General features: G+C 42.6%; 1 protein-coding gene and 1 long non-coding RNA gene across 3 annotated transcripts in view; one reads left to right on the top strand and one right to left on the bottom strand.

The window, feature by feature from the left end:
• The window catches only part of LOC120058227 (activin receptor type-1-like), a 37,181-nt gene extending 27,276 nt beyond the window's left edge, over positions 1-9,905 (bottom strand). Inside the window, exon 1 of the mRNA XM_039006731.1 lies at positions 9,568-9,905. The gene's annotated coding sequence lies outside the window, so the exon portion shown is untranslated. The remainder of the gene's footprint in view (positions 1-9,567) is intronic.
• Positions 9,906-11,550: 1,645 nt separating this feature from the next.
• Positions 11,551-14,191, top strand: LOC120058228. 2 transcript variants are annotated; one of them, XR_005477990.1, is made up of 7 exons: positions 11,551-11,643; positions 11,848-11,926; positions 12,047-12,151; positions 12,264-12,890; positions 13,072-13,175; positions 13,244-13,334; positions 13,518-14,191. It is a non-coding gene; the product is annotated as an uncharacterized LOC120058228 (long non-coding RNA). The 2 variants fall into 2 exon arrangements; XR_005477991.1 differs by having other exon boundaries at positions 12,288-12,890.
• Positions 14,192-16,324: the final 2,133 nt, after the last annotated feature.

Below are 16,324 nucleotides of genomic sequence, written 5' to 3' on the forward strand. Positions count from 1 at the left end.
CAGTTGCCATACCAGGCAGTGATGCAGCCGGTCAGGATGATCTCGATGGTGCAGATGTAGAACCTTTTGATGATCTGGGGACACATGCCAAATCGTTGCAGTCTCCTGAGGTGGAAAAGGTTTTGTCGTGCCCTCTTCATGACCGTCTTGGTATGTTTGGACTAGAGGTCGACCGATTATGGTTTTTCAACGCCGATACCGATTATTGGAGAACCAAAAAAAGCCGATGCCGATTAATCGGCCGATTTTTTAAAATGTATTTGTAATAATGACAATTACAACAATACTGAATGAACACTTATTTTAACTTAATATAATGCATCAATAAAATCAATTTAGCCTCAAATAAATAATGAAACATGTTCAATTTGGTTTAAATAATGCCAAATCAAAGTGTTGGAGAAGAAAGTAATGTGCCATGTAAAAAAGCTAATGTTTAAGTTCCTTGCTCAGAACACGAGAACATATGAAAACTGGTGGTTCCTTTTAACATGAGTCGTCAATATTCCCAGGTAAGAAGTTTTAGGTTGTAGTTATTATAGGAATTATAGGACTATTTCTCTCTATACCATTTGTATTTCATATACCTTTGACTATTGGATGTTCTTATAGGCACTTTAGTATTGCCAGTGTAACAGTATAGCTTCTGTCCCTCTCCTCGCCAGGATCCAGTTGCAGAGGGAGGTGTTTAGTCCCAGAGTCCTTAGCTTAGTGATGAGCTTCGTGGGCACTATGGTGTTCCCTTCTGATTTTGGGTAACTGCCAGATTTTTGCAACAAACACCACGGGTGCAGAAGCAGATAGGGATGGCATAAAATGACACAGATCTCCCCAACACCCTGATACAGGATGTGTCCCTCTAGGCACTTAATACATCACCTTAATTATCTGCCCAATTATCTGCCCAATGTATCTCAGCCACTTCCACTTAATCTGCCACTAGCCTTTACCTACAAATGGGGTGTTTCATTTGTTATCTTTTACAAAAAATGTCACTGTCTGCAGTCTGCCTCCGCACAAAGACAAGAACGCAACCCAATTTGAGAGAGGATTGCCTAGTTTTGGACCGTATCAAAGGCAAAACCCTACCGCCATCTTGAGAGGCCAGCTTGCACTAATGCCGGTGATGAATAACAAGTTGGGTTCTGCAAAGCAGAGTCAGACAGATCTGATGCAGGAGTTTTCGTAAGGGATGAAGATGTGCTCCTCCTGATATTAGACCTCAAAGTTGGAGACAAACAAGGCCAGCAACATCTGCAGAACACATTGAGCAAAACAGAAAGAGCAGTACATTTTTGAAGTGGTGTGCCTCCCTCTGTCCCTGCATATTGAAATCTCTGGCAGTCTCTTAGCTGCAATGAGTTAACAGAGCAGACATCCTGAGAGGGGTGTGCTGCTTCCCAAACCCCCTGCAACCCCCCCCCCCCCCTCTCTGTCTCAGGGAGGGAGGCCAGGCAGTTCTCGTTGGCTGCCATTTTATGTATCTTGGGCTAGAATCTAGTATCACTGTAATAGTCGACCAAGGGGAGGATAAAAAACACAAGAGGGGAGATCAAAAACAGAGCGCCCTATAAAGTACATAAGCAGGGGATTGGAAGGGGTGGGTGTTGGCAGTGGAAAGGCTTTGCTGAGATGTTGTCTTTGAGGACCAAGTGGGACCAAACAAAAATGTGGCCAAATTGTGGTCGAAGCAGCTCGAAAAATACGTTTCATGCAGTCGTCCTTCTCTCTCAAACGATTCAAAGTCCCTGCTCCTTTTCAAAACCCTACATTTGCATCAAGATGAACATTTCAGTGTTGACTGTTGAGTCACATGCATACACCAGATATTTGGATTCATCCTCTTTTACCCAACCATCATGTTTGTTTGGTCGGTTGCGATATGCTCAGGTAACGATTGGTGCGATGCATTGTATAACAGTATATTGAGTGAGTGAGTGTGTGAGTGTGTGTGTGTGTGTGTTGCTTGGGCCTGGGAGCCCTGCAGGAGCTGCTGAGTCATCAGGCTGCCGAGTTGGGAGACAGGAGGTGGAATCTGTGTCTGAGCTGGCGCTGGCATAGTTACCATGGCACAAATAGCCCCAGCGCCAGGGGAGCCACAGGGAGAGCTGGGCAGAGCAAGGCACAGCTGACCCAGTCTTGGCCTGCTCCGGGGCCCATGCCTCCCCTCACATGTACCCATCCCACTCATAGAGGAGCGTGACACCAGGAACAGGCAGATGGCCCGCTCCGAGGTAGATATGGGTGTGACACAGACAGCGCTGGGGGCAAACTAGTCCCCTGCGAGCTCACCTTGCATTTACACAGCAGACTAACACAGCATATCGAATCAAACACTCCACCAATCTCTGCTCACAGCCAAGTGCATCAGAGCGAACAAAGTAACGCAGACATACATTTGCAGTGTTTATTCGGTTGTTTACAAGACCTGTCTGGAAACTCCAGAGAGAGAACTCAGAATAGTCTGAGTTAAAGATAGGTGCAGCGTACGATAAATAGAAATGGTACTATAGGTTATATGTGGAACAGGAGTATCTCATAACTGCACAACAGATTGCAGCCCATGACTGGTTGTGCCATGCCATATAAAAAACTAAAACAATTCAAATTGAAAATGTGCCAATTTCAACCAACAAATTAGACATTCATATTTTTTATTACAGTGTACTAGGAGCATGGGAAGACAAAAGAAAATGGCCTTGCTTCCAATTGAACAGCAGTGAAATGATCCACTAAGTTTAAGTGTAGTGCTTAAAATCAAGAGCAAGGACAACTTCTGTCTTACCCAGGCACTGCTGTTTAACTCATCCAATGATTAATCAGCGGTTTTGTGTGGGGTTTTTTTGGCTTGCATATTCATGCAGCATTTGCAATTCCATTTAGAGATATTACACTTCAAGAATGTGTCATCCTACAACAACAAAAATGCAAACAAAAGAAAATGAACAATCCACAGAAGGAGACAGAGGGAGACAGAGAGAGAGACAGAGAGCTCTGTAAAAGCTAAACAGTCGAAGGAATTCCAGGGCCGCAAACAACTCTGCTATGTTAATTAATTACGGCACGCAAGACAGCTAACAACTGGGGGTTGCCATAATCACACTAAATCTGTTCATTGGAAGAAAACATTCATTAAGCGATGGAAATCCTCCTCCACCCTTGCTAGGGGCCTCATCAAATGGGAGATTAAAGAGAAAGTGAATAACCCACAGGCAGCCCTCCATGGCCCACAGGACCCTACAGTTGCCCATTCTGACCCTGCCTGGGCTCTCTCTCTCTCCTTTCTCTCTCCAGGGCTCCACTTAACAGCCGACTCTCTCACAATGTAAGGAATGTAATCAAATGCAAATGGGCCTTTTCTTGTCACAGTACTGACACTCCTTTCCTGGTAAGAGGTGAGCGCAGCAGGTTTGGTTCAGTGCAGTAAAGGGTCATTTCTGATATAATACACATGCCACTGTGTGTATCCCTTGTAATCTGAGACAAAAGATGTCTTCTCTTTCAGCAGTACTTTTTTTTACCATCACCCTGGCTTCGACAACAACCAGAGAGACCCTCCTGAAAATGGTCAGACTTGAACGGCCATTTTGTTTCTCCTTAGTCTCAGATGATCCATTCCTCACGGAGTAGAATGAAAGATGTTGGCAGGGACTAATAACATGGTCAAAACAACCTTGTTTACTTTGAAATGACATTGGATTGAGGAGATGGCTGCGGGTTTGATCCCATTGAATACAGCAAAGGATCTGAACGAAACAGAACGCCTTCAGCCTCAACCGCTGACACTTTGTACAGGTGAGACTTGAAAGCAAGAAAAGGAAAATGTACGATTGCACAATCACAGAAGCTCTAACAATGTACTAAAACCCCAAGCATCAAGTGAATTCCTGAACAAATAAAACATTTAAAAAGGTGCTTTGTGCTACAGAGATGAATCAAGGGCAATTATTCAAGCACCACGGTGAAGACATTCAAGACGAGAAGTCAGCATATTGATGGACAGAGTTTACTGCAACCGGCAGCAGTCACCATGGCACTGCGAAGTTCTCTGTATGGACCACCATCACAACACTCGACAGAGCCAATTCAAACACTGTCTTTATGACCTTTAGCAATGTTTGCAGAAAGTGGAATGCACAAACACTCTCTCCCTCTGAATGACCCACTGATAAAGTTCAGTGTGCTGGAGTGACACAGCTCTCCAAGAGCACCTTGATTTGTATCACACAGACCCTTGTTCCACCTCTTCTCCACCGTCAGACCTGATTGGATAGTTGTCCGGGAGTCCAATGTGACCAAAGATACTGTAGTTTCGCCTTCGAAGCCCGCAATGTATGGTAGCAATGAGAAGAATCATAGGCGACCTCACCAAGCACAGAATTTCAATACGTTTCTATTGATTTGATGTCCTGTGGCAGAAAGTGAGCTTTGCCATTGAGAGTGGGCTTAACAAGATCAGCCCCCCCAGCCACACACATCACCCCCACTCCAGTCCTGCGTGTCTACCTGTCAGATTGAGTCTTCCCACACTGACTGAGTCCCACACAGCACTACTGCAGCTGGACCATCAGTCACACCCTCCTGTCAATGGAAGCTTTATGACCTGGGTTTGTTTTATATTCCTGAGAGAATTCTTCGTAGGAGTGGGACCAACTCCCATTCAATTGTTCTTTCAATTCCAGAGGATAGGTGACAAGACATTATAGTTTATCTGCTCTCATTGATCTTGAAGCATAGGAGCACACAAAAGTTTCACATAATGTCATTGAGGAGAGGCAATAGGCGACAGATTTTGGGCTATTTCTAAATGTGTAGAAATCTCCTGTTCTGCCTCAATCCTCAGGTGTTAGTTAGCTTCCTTACAAAGCCATGGAGAGAGAACAAATAACAGCATCACAAAATTGGAAAGGAAGTCCAAGAACTGCAACACACCACAGACGCACATATGTTTGATGTTAGCGAGAGTTTAACCAATGTTAGTCTTAAAGGGATACTTTGGGATTTTTGCAATGAGGCCCTTCATCTACTTCCCCAGAGTCAAAAGAAACTCATGGATACCATTTTTATGTCTGTGTCCAGTATGAAAGTAAGTTCGAGGTAGTTTCGCAAGCCAATGCTAACTAGCATTAGCGCAATGGCTAAGTCTATGGGTATCTGTTGGCAGATAAATAAATCCTAGCAGATAAATTCTAAATAGTTTGAGTATTTACACATCATGCCAAAAATGGCATCTTTGTATCTCTTCAACCATCAGCTTATTACATGCCCCACATCTCTAATACTGCTAATTTTAACTTTCCAAACAGACTTGAGTTAAATAAGGGAATCCTTAAATTGTATAAATGAAGGAATAATTCAATCAATTAAATGAATGTACAATCACACAAATCAAGAGATCGATCAAACAGAGGTCACTGCTAAATTAGGGAATTGATCATTGTTTAATTCTATTGGTAAACTACATCCACTTCAAAGCCCAGGAATGGGGAAAGGCAGAAGAACCAAACAGTGCCATAACTTTCCCCCTAACAGCTGAGCGATAAGAGCTCTGAAGCGAGTGAAGCGCTCATAAAATGTGTATTGCAGATGGTCTCCAGTGCAGTCTCGGGGTAGTGGGAGAGAGAGAGGACAGGAACACTGCGTAGACAGCAGACTCCAGTCTCCTCTCTGTTTGCCTTTCACTCACATTTGCAGAGAGAATAGAACTAGAAATCAATAACCCACTGGAGAGCCACCAAAGGGGATCCTGGAAGCAGACACACACACACACAAGTAGGACCAAAGTCTGTCTGGGGCACAGCCGCTGTCTGACTTCCTGTCTAGCATCAAGCCGAGGCTGCAGAGCCAGCTAGGCCCCAGACGACTATGCTGCACTCATCCTGATATGTTTTGGCTGCACAGGGCTTATGATTATTAAAGGCTCAAGGATTTTGACTAAAAATAACACCGTCTTAAAAAGCAGTGGGAAATGGGGGGGGGGGGGACAAGCAATGCCACACACATGCTGTGTTCCCCCGCAGCCACAACTGCCAGGTCCAACGCTAATCCAAACAGAAAACTAAAAGTACAACTTACTCGCATGTCAGCGTGCGCCACATAAGGTCAAGAGTGCCAACCTCACAGCTGATGGGTCCTTAAAACCTTATCAGTCTCAGGAAATCCCACAGTGAAAAAGCTCAAAGTCACTACTTTCATTCATCGGCTTTCTCTGCCCTCATATTTAGCCTCACAATTGACTGTTTTACCATTTGCTTTTCAGGACAACCAGGGCTACGAGGAAAACAAAACTATTTGAAATGAAAACAGTTGAATTCATGAGTTTTATTGACAAATGTCAACAACAAAAAAGGTCCACCAAGCAAAAACCTGATTGAAAAAAATGAATTTATAAGAATGCTGTAAGTACAGAAATTGTTTGCTCAGTGAGAAATGAATATCCAAGTAGTCAATGACAACTGTGTGGAGTTTGACAGCAACTATGTGAGCTCATTACAGTAGTCTAAGGCACTATGTCCTGGGATTTCATATGATCTTCTATGTAGAACTTCTTACCTTCCGACGACTCTCTTGTAGCTTGTAAGCGTCGTAGAGCAAAACACAGCTCTAGCTCAGCCCCCGTTAACTAATGGTTGGTATTAGTGGATGCAGAAGAAATAGACGAATCCAATGCAACAACCCAGCAGTCTGTAGCTCAAACGCACAATGTTTAAAATGGGTTAGAATCCAAAACGCGCCGGCGTCACAGCGGGACTGTAGGAGATCGCTCGTCTGTCGTTGGAGTCTCCGCCAAGTCCCGCCTCCCTCCGCTCTCTCACACAACCTCTTCTCTCTCACTCCCAGGCTGGTTTGAGACGGAGGCACTTACACCACCACGCCTGAGCCAGCCCCAGATTCCTGCTCAGACTTGAAGCCCTGCATCTCTGTGCATGGCACAGTCTGCTGCTAATGACAGCGTGTTTGTAACCTGATCCTCCAGCAGGCCAGCCAGGGCTCCCTCGCTCTGTCTCGGAGCAAGGCAAGCTCTTCGCTTCTCCCTCTGCTCTGCTATTGTCTCAGTCCATACTGCCAGCTGTTTCTGACAGCCAAATGACTGTGCACAGAGAAATGATTGCTGTCGGAGGACTATTCTTTCCATCACGCTCTTTGTTTCTCTCTCGCGCGCCTCTGCTTTCTGAAATGTTCAGGCCTCAGTGGGCAAATTATACACTTTGTGGTGCTCTGAAAGAACAGCTGCAGAACGGATCTGCTTAGGAAAGGCCAGCATATCTGCTCCAATGGAAGTGGATATCATGTAATGTGGGAATAATTACTTTGATCATGTCTATGGGAGAGAATTAGAAACAGCCTGTTCGAAACAATTGGCATTACAGTATGATGAATCAGAAACTATGTTGAACCCACTAACCCAACATGAACACTTGGCGTTGAAATTGACTTGAACATAAACATCAGAATAGAGCATTTCTGGTTGCTGTACGCCATTATAACACCCCAGTAGGTAAAGGGTGCATGAATCAAACAGCCTCTAGAGATTCGCAGATAATACTCCATAGGTCAAATAAAGTTTTGAAAAAAACATTAAGGAGCGACAATAAAGGGAAAATGGTAATATCCAGAATCACATACGCAAGATACCATTGCTTTGACCGCTACTTGAAATTAACTTTACATCTTTACGGAAGAAAGGAGCGCTAAAGCGCTGAGGAGGCTACAATAGATTTCCACAACATCCACTAGTGTCATTGGCCCAAAGCACAATGATTACATTGTCAGGAGGGACACTGGAGAAAGAGAGCTTATTAGGACGTTATGGGTGAGCAGGCACGAACAAGTCAGACGGACCTTTCACCTCAGCTGAATAGAGTGGGAGCCCTGTCTCCGTCCAGACTGACGTCGCGCTATCTGACCGCCATCAGCAGACTCCAGGAATCAACTCACCTAGTGAGACACTCCAGTTCACCAACCACTCACACAACTCCATTAGTAGGTACAAACTATTATTAACAACTTTCCTCAAAAGAATGGATCAGTTATAGGCACCATTTCTAGCATTGTTTCATAGACAGGTCAGAGCTACAGATTCCAACCAAAGAAATGACCAGTGACCAACACTCATTTGTGTATTCCAATCTGTCTAGAAGTCTATTCCATGACCAAATTCACCTGCCAATACACACATCGTGCACATGTGACAACGTCAACAGTAGGGCAGTCAATCATCAGCTTCAAAAAGAGACTATTTTCAAGGTTCTGGGCGAGCTGCGAGGCATACCTGCCTCGACACATTACGATGATCTCACAGTTGTCGCAACGGTAACCCGATTACTCAGATAGCAGAGAATTTACACATCATCATCATCACCTCTTGACTCATTTGAGCATGGCGGCTAACCTTGGAGACTTTATGACACACTGGAGACACCGATGCCCATGGGATGGAAGGACATTATTTGTTTCATCAATTAGAAGGGAGTAAGGGACAGCTGATAATATTAAGATTGACATTCACAGCCAATAACTGACTGTGTATAACCTGTTTGAGAAGTTAATTTAGAGGTCCTGCTCTTTTCAATGACGATACCAATGACCTGTAAGTGTTGTATGATGATTGAACAAAAATCCTTATACCTTCAAATTGAATATGCACCACATTCAGATGCACCAGTCTGCTTTCTTTGCCACGTGATAATTTGATCACATTTTTTCTGCACCTCAATTCTGTGATAAGACAAACCCGAAAACATACTAGTGCAAAACGTAATGAACAAATATGTAATAAGTACATGCTATATAAAGTGTTCATATGATGTAATGTAGCCCAAGTGAGGCAAAAAGTAATTAGTTAGTGTGCTGTCTGTGCACACAAAGTTAACTGTGAACTATCAGGTAGTATTCAATGTGTGCCCCAATCTCGTTAAATATTTATAGTTCTTCCCCCACTCTGGCTACAGGACCATTGTGGTTCTTATTGCCCAGCGTGGGCTTGAAGGAGGCACACGATCAAGAGTGATGCTCCCAACAAAGTCTACATGACAAAAGGCACACTAACAAAGTGAAAGAAAATTTGACGCAATTGAGCCTACGAGTGACTAACCCCTGAGCATCAAAAATCGCCGCCAAAAAAATACCCAAATCTAGCCTAACGTTATATCTTGCCATACTTGAGTTTGCGTTGGTTATTGTGGCAACGTTGATCCTGTCTAGGCTTCTGTAAATAATAACACAAATGTTTTCCTCCACAAGTCTTTTTATGTATTGTTTCTTGTTTCTCCAGATTGAAAAAAGTTACCTAAATATTAGTTTATATATAGGGCTAATATTTCAAATAGATAAATTAACCTTATCTGGTTGACCTAAAGCTTGTGAGAGACGGAATGTGCCACTCACTGCCTTATTTAGCGAGAAAACTACTGTGATAGTGGGCTACATACAAGGCTACATTTGTACTATTTAGGGTCCCCGCAAGTCCAAAGTATAGGCTACGCATAGGACTCTAGCCTACAGGTAACGTTAGCCACACATTCCTAATAAAATATATAATTATAAAAACAAACCTAAACAACTTACCTTGCATGTAAAACTTACGAAGTGATTTGAGGACGCACAGACGTAACCTACAATGTGCTTACTGCACAAGTCAGGCTATTCTGCTATATCCCGAAAATTCACCGACAATAGCCTATTTGTTTGGTTTCTTAGATGCAAGACTCCGGTTTCAGCCGACATTGCCCTACTTCGGCTTCGATACTATGTTACAATACAACGAATGCTCATAATCCAAAGTGATGCAAAATTGCGGTCAGTAACTTCGCCAGCGTTCCATAAGCTTTGGTGTTCTTCACTCGATACACGAACGGTAATAACCCCTAGGCGGATATTTCATGTAGCAGAGCTAGGCTACGGCAAATCCTAGGAGGAAGTAGCCTGCAACTCACTGTAATAAGAGGACCATTACCACATCATTTCCTCTGCGCATATTCCCACACCAGCCACCTGGGCAGGCGGTCATCTAGGATATTTGAATTTGAAATGTATACATTTTCAGTCATCTGATTTGAAAAACATGCATGTTAGGAAAATATTATAGCCTATGTAATAGTGTTCAACAAATTCTAATCCTTGAGACCTACATTCAAGAACAAAAAATCCCTGAATAGCCATACGCTATTTTATAAAATACAAGGAGTCGTAATATAAAACCAACCTTAGTCCTATCCAATCGAGTTACATCAGTATGGAAGCTCATTTCTGCAAGAAAAAATAAATACATCTGATTACCAGTTATGAGATAGTAAGCAGGGTTGGGTAGGTTGTAATCTGTTACAGTTATTAGTTACCCTTCCAAAATTGTAATCAGTAACATAATTTTTTTAATGCCCAAACTCAGTAACGTAATCTGATTACTTTCCGTTACTTTTAGATTACTTTCCCTTTAAGAGGCATTAGAAGAAGGCAAAATTAATATGACCAATTGAACGACATCTATTGCAGGATAAATCAATATCAGAGTTTACATAGCTCGCCTGTAATGGATGTTGCATTTTACTTTATGGGTTGATTATGTAGGCTTCTTATAACCCATTGTTTGTACTACAGATAATAATACGATTAGGCTATATCGTTACGTTAAAAACCAAGGTCTGTCAGATTTCTAGTCATTCCAATTAAAGCAATACCCCTTGATCTTCAAGAATATGACTTGGAAATATAGATTTGCCGAATTGTTTTACCTGAGCATAATAATTTTTTGGAACTCAGTCGGGGTCTCAATTTACTGTTGTGATTTAGAATAGTAAGATACTCAAGGTGCAATTTAGAAATGTTGTTGTGCATCAACCGTTTTTCTCTTGTTATGTCAGTCACTGACAGTCACTCAATTAGCCATGTCAGCTAACAATTGTTATACTGTTAAGTTAGTCTAGCCAGCTATCTAAACTTGTATTAATAACGTCCGAATACCAACCGGGCATGCAGGGCACGTGCCCAGGTGCCCTTACCTCCAGGGAGCCCCCATTGATGTTGTTAGTCACTCTCATTCAAAATCATTAACATGTCATAAATCATGGCAAAATGTGTAGAAAGGCAGGTAATTAGTGTATTTTCCACGAGGTAGGGGGCCCACCATCCAAATCTCATTTAGGGACTGTCATTACAAATAGTGTCCCTTTACCAAAAAGTGCCATAGCAGTGCAAATGTACTTAGACTTGGGTATTTCAACAACTCGTCTATTCCAACTTGTTAGGCAATCACACGTACCTACGGGGGAAGGATGGCCAGCCACACAGGATGGTGGTTTTTACTAAGGAGGAGAAGGAGGCCGTGCTGACCGAGATGCATGCTGGCCACTTCGGAGTGAAGCCCATGATTGCTAAAATCAACCTACACTTCTTCTCATGAGGAATTGTCAAGGAGGTGGACAGCTGGGCAAGTGAAATAAGCTTTTGTTTATCAATCTCATTCTGTCATATATGAAATTATTATGATTTCAATGAATGTCATATCAGAGAGCACGCAATGTCTCAATTTGTCACTTTTTGCTTAAAGGTCAGTACCCTGTCTAACCTGCTAGAAGTTTGAGGGGGTGAAGACTGTGGCCCCGGAGCTGAAGCCCATCAAAGTTGCTTCACCATGGCACTTGATCGGTAATTGTCCCAATTCAAATTTTGCCCTGATAAGCTGTTTTGTAATGGTTGCTTTATTTGACCACAGTAGAGTTCAATATTATAGAGTGTGTGTGTGTGTGTGTGTGTGTGTCAGTATCCTTACAAATATGAAAATCTGCATACTGGATGACACCGATACATGTAAGAATAAAGTAATCTTCTCTCTAACACTTTAAATGTTAGGGGTGGACCTCATCAGACACTTCACAAAATCAAGGAATGTCAACAGCTGGTGTCTGACGGAGACCGATCACTTTACCAAGTGGGTGGTACCCATTCAGTAAAAGAAGAGAATGTGTTTAACCTTAAATTCCCTTCTGTAACCCATCAAAAAGGGTGCTTGGAACCAAAAATGTTTTTTTTTTGTATGATACCCATCAAGGACAAGACTGGCGAGGCCATCTTCAAGGCGATGATGGACATCTTCAACACCCACGGTTCTCCTGAGTTCATCTTGAGTGACCAAGGTCATGAGCGCTTGAACATGGTACGGATGTTATAGGTTATATTCTATCACTAATGGTTTGTTTTATTTATTTTTTACAATTTGTTTTTGTTTTTCCATGGTATATAATCAGACAAATTTCAATATCTTACAGTGTCAATAGATATCGCTTTCCTAGCCCCCTCCTCCAGGTTTGGTGAATGGCCCAACCAGACCCTCAAGACCCTCAAGGGCAAGTCCCTTGACGGGTACCAGGAACGGTGGGAGAACAACCCGAAGGTAATTCTCTTTGCACACAACATCAGCCTCCAGGCCTCCACCGAGTACGGAAGGAATCGCAGCTGTTGACTAAAGTAAACAATGCAATTGTAGATATAATTATTACATTTACTGTAGTCTTTCAAATTTGTGATTGACTTAGTGTTGTTGTTTGTCTATTGCTATTTTTGTATAACGTACTTTCAGATCACTGAAACCCCATCTGATGTGGTGGAAGTTGACAAACCAGATCAGAACGCCTTCAAGGACCACCTTCAGGCACGGACTGAGAAGGATGTGGTGGTTTTTGACCAGGAAAAAAATTATTATCCGGTGTTAATTAATTTTCTGGCCCTCCAAGAGATATGTAAGAAATGTATTTGTAAAATGAACTATAATTGCATGTATTCCTGTTATCAATCAAGGTGAAACTGAATATCGACAAGGCACAGGAGAAACAGAAGGAGAGCTACCGGAGCAGAATCAAGAAGGGGACCAAGTGCTATGACATCCAGGCAAAAATGTAAGAAGGACAAAAGGAAGGCGAGACCTGGGAAACCTCGCTGCTCTTTTGCTCCTAGCTGGGGTCACCATCTGTTAAAGTGAATATTAAACATCTCAGATAATAACTATTTGCATTTGCACACAAAATATCCTGAAGCTAGTTTTAGATTCCATAACACTGATATTTTTTCTCTTCCTAGAGTTTCCTTGGTGGAAGCCAACAATCTTCCCCAGTAGGAGCAGTTGGAAGGTTGACCACTGAAAGTCCTGACAGCCTATACTTCAGTGAAGCCCAATAGACAAAGTATGTTAAGCATTGGTTGACATTTGAGAACGCAAGAAATGGTAGTTATGCTGAGCTTATGACTTTAGGACCATCGACTGTCCAAGCCTCACCAGAGGCACCAGAGGTATGGAACAGTCTGATTCTCTGTGCTCTGAGTCGGAGGGGGACCAGCTTGAGGTAGGCTATACCTTCCAAAATTGTTTAAAAGTACATATCTCTTATAACACTGCACTAATCCATCATATTTTCTCACAGTAAAGTGTAACCTGTGTGTTTGCTTGTTTACGTCTCTGTCTCCTACCCTTTTCCCTATAAATCTGCTCCTGTTCTCCACGACCTAATGTTCTCCCCAACACCCAGATGTGGATCTACCTGATGTCCTCCATTAACAACAACCCTTCAACTTTTCATTACATAATCTACAGCTACGGTTATTGTCATGTTGTCATTGTCTGATTAAACGTTTTCTTGCTCTATCATACTGGGCACATAATATGTGAGATACACAGATTACCTAAAAACACTAGCACTGCAAACACTCAGAACAAAGAGCGCAGCAGTACCTGGACTTTGCAGTCTCCCACTTCAAGTCCCCATTCCGCGATTGGCTGCCTGTTGAGAAGAAGTGACAGGCGGAAACTCCGACCCACACAGCAACCACCTCCTCTATATTCTACACAACAGAATTCAGTATTTTAGTCTATGATTGCCATGTGTGCAAAACAATCTGTGAAAATGTATTCATGACACAACTGTACTGAAAAAATATCAATGTTTATGTATTAAAATCTTAAATATTGGCAGGTTGGTTTTCACAGCTGTTTCACAAGGTGTTCATTATTGTAAGTTGTAAGGTATCCTTTGGTGGTATTTATTTATTCCACATTATTCATTGTTGTATCCTAGGACCTACAATAGATACATATACAGTGCCTTCAGAAAGTATTCAGACCCCTTGACTTTTTCCACATTTTATTAGGTTACAGCCTAATTCGTAAATGTATTAAACCGTTTTTCCCCCTCGTCAATCTACACACAATACCCCATAATAAAAAAGAAAAACAGGTTTTCAGAAATGTCTGCTAATTTCTTTTTTTTAAACGGAAATGTCACATTTACTTAAGAATTCAGACCCTTTACTCAGTACTTTGTTGATGCACCTTTGGCAGTCATTACAACCTCGAGTCTTCTTGGGTATGACACTACAAGCTGGGCACACCTGTATTTGGGGAGTTTCTCCCGTTCTTCTCTGCAGATCCTCTCAAGATCTGTCAGGTTGGATGGGGAGCGTTGCTGCACAGCTATTTTCAGGTATCTCCAGAAATATTTGATCGGGTTCAAGTCCGGGCTCTGGCTGGGCCACTCAAGGACTTTCAGAGACTTGTCCCGAAGTCACTCCTGCGTTGTCTTGGCTGTGTGCTTAGGTTCATTGTCCTGTTGGAAGGTGAACATTTGCCCCGGTCTGAGGACCTGAGTGCTCTGGAGCAGGTTTTCATCAAGGATCTCTCTGTACATTGCTCCATTCATCTTTGCCTCGATCCTGACTAGTCTCCCAGTCCTTCCTGCTGAAAAACATCCCCACAGCATGATGCTTCCACCACCATGCTTCACCATAGGGATGGTGCCAGGTTTCCTCCAGTCGTGACGCTTCGCAATCAGGCCAAAGAGTTCAACATTGGTTTCATCAGACCAGAGAATCCTGTTTCTCACTGTGTTCTTGGGGACCTTCAATGCTGCAGACATTTTTTTTCTGTGCCTTGACACAATCCTGTCTCAGAGCTCTACGGACAATTCCTTCGACCTCATGGCTTGGTTTTTGCTCTGACATGCACTGTCATCTTTGGGACCTTATATAGACAGGTGTGTGCCTTTCCAAATCAGCTAGGGTGTTGATTTGAAAAAGAGATGGCGCCTGAAGAAATGGCAGCCGTTTTATGGGTGTCTAACCAATTGTGCTATTATGTGGTGGTTTTTCGAGTTATTTGTGACTTAGTTTGTACATCATGTTTCTGCTACCGTACCTTACGGCAAAAAAGAGCTTCTGGATATCAGGACAGCGATCACTCACCTCGGATTAGACAAAGATTTTTTTCTTCAACAAGCAGGACGCACAGGATGTAGTTCAGACACCCGACAAGGCCGAAATCCCTGTCATTGACAAGAGAAAGAGACGCAGGTATAGAGGACACAGGGCGGGGTGCCTCGTAAGAATCTGCCGATGGCGAGTGGGAAATCTGCCCTTACCATCAATATTGAGTTTGAGTTTATTTCATTTTTTTCCAGGAACAGTGCACATTAATCAACGTTTCAGTAAAAGTGCCGGTTTTATCCAACCAGCTAATTTTCAACCGCAGTCCCTGGGCAGGTTATTAAAAACAATTACAATACAGACAATCAATAAGCAGTGAGCACACACAGAGCAACATAGGACAAGGAAGACAGAGCATGCAGACAGAGCAACATAGTACAAAAGCAACAAGACAAAATCCATAAAAGCAACAAAGTGTTTCCACACCTCACAAGCTACAGACAACAGACAACATGGAAAGCGGCAATGCACAGCTAGGGATTATGTTCACAAATCTGATTGACCTTTAGCCATGTCTTCATGTTTTTTGTGAAAGTGTGATAGGTGGTGCAGTTATGTGTCTGATGGCAGTGTATTCCAGACATGGGAAGCTCTCACAGAGAAAGCAAATTGACTAAAGGTGCTTTTCCTTAAGGGAACTATACAGTCACCTCCCATGTCAGACCTTGTGGATCTGCTGCCATTTGTTTGGGTTTTCTGTTTAACAAAAGTACTGAGTGGAGGGGGAGCCAGGCTATTTAGAATCTTAAATACAAGACATGCGTCGGTGTATTGCACAAGATTTTCCCAACTCATGAGCTCATGCTTTCTGAGGGTGTAACAGTGATGATGGCTATTGGGCTTCCTTTCAAGCACTTTGAGAGCCTGTTTGTAGACAGACTGATTGGGTTTTAATGTTGTACAGCAAGCTTGGGCCCAACTAGTCAAGCAGTATGTTAAGTGGGGGAGTATCATAGATTTGAAGTACAGTTTTGCTACCTCTAGTCAAACAATTTCATAAAAATCGGATATTAGCTAGTTTGAATTTGGTTATTTGAATTACCTTTTTCACCTGCTTTTTAAAAGGGAGGTTGGAATC

Source organism: Salvelinus namaycush, chromosome 13 (genome assembly GCF_016432855.1).
Source record: "Salvelinus namaycush isolate Seneca chromosome 13, SaNama_1.0, whole genome shotgun sequence".
In the NCBI taxonomy this organism is placed as follows: domain Eukaryota; kingdom Metazoa; phylum Chordata; class Actinopteri; order Salmoniformes; family Salmonidae; genus Salvelinus; species Salvelinus namaycush.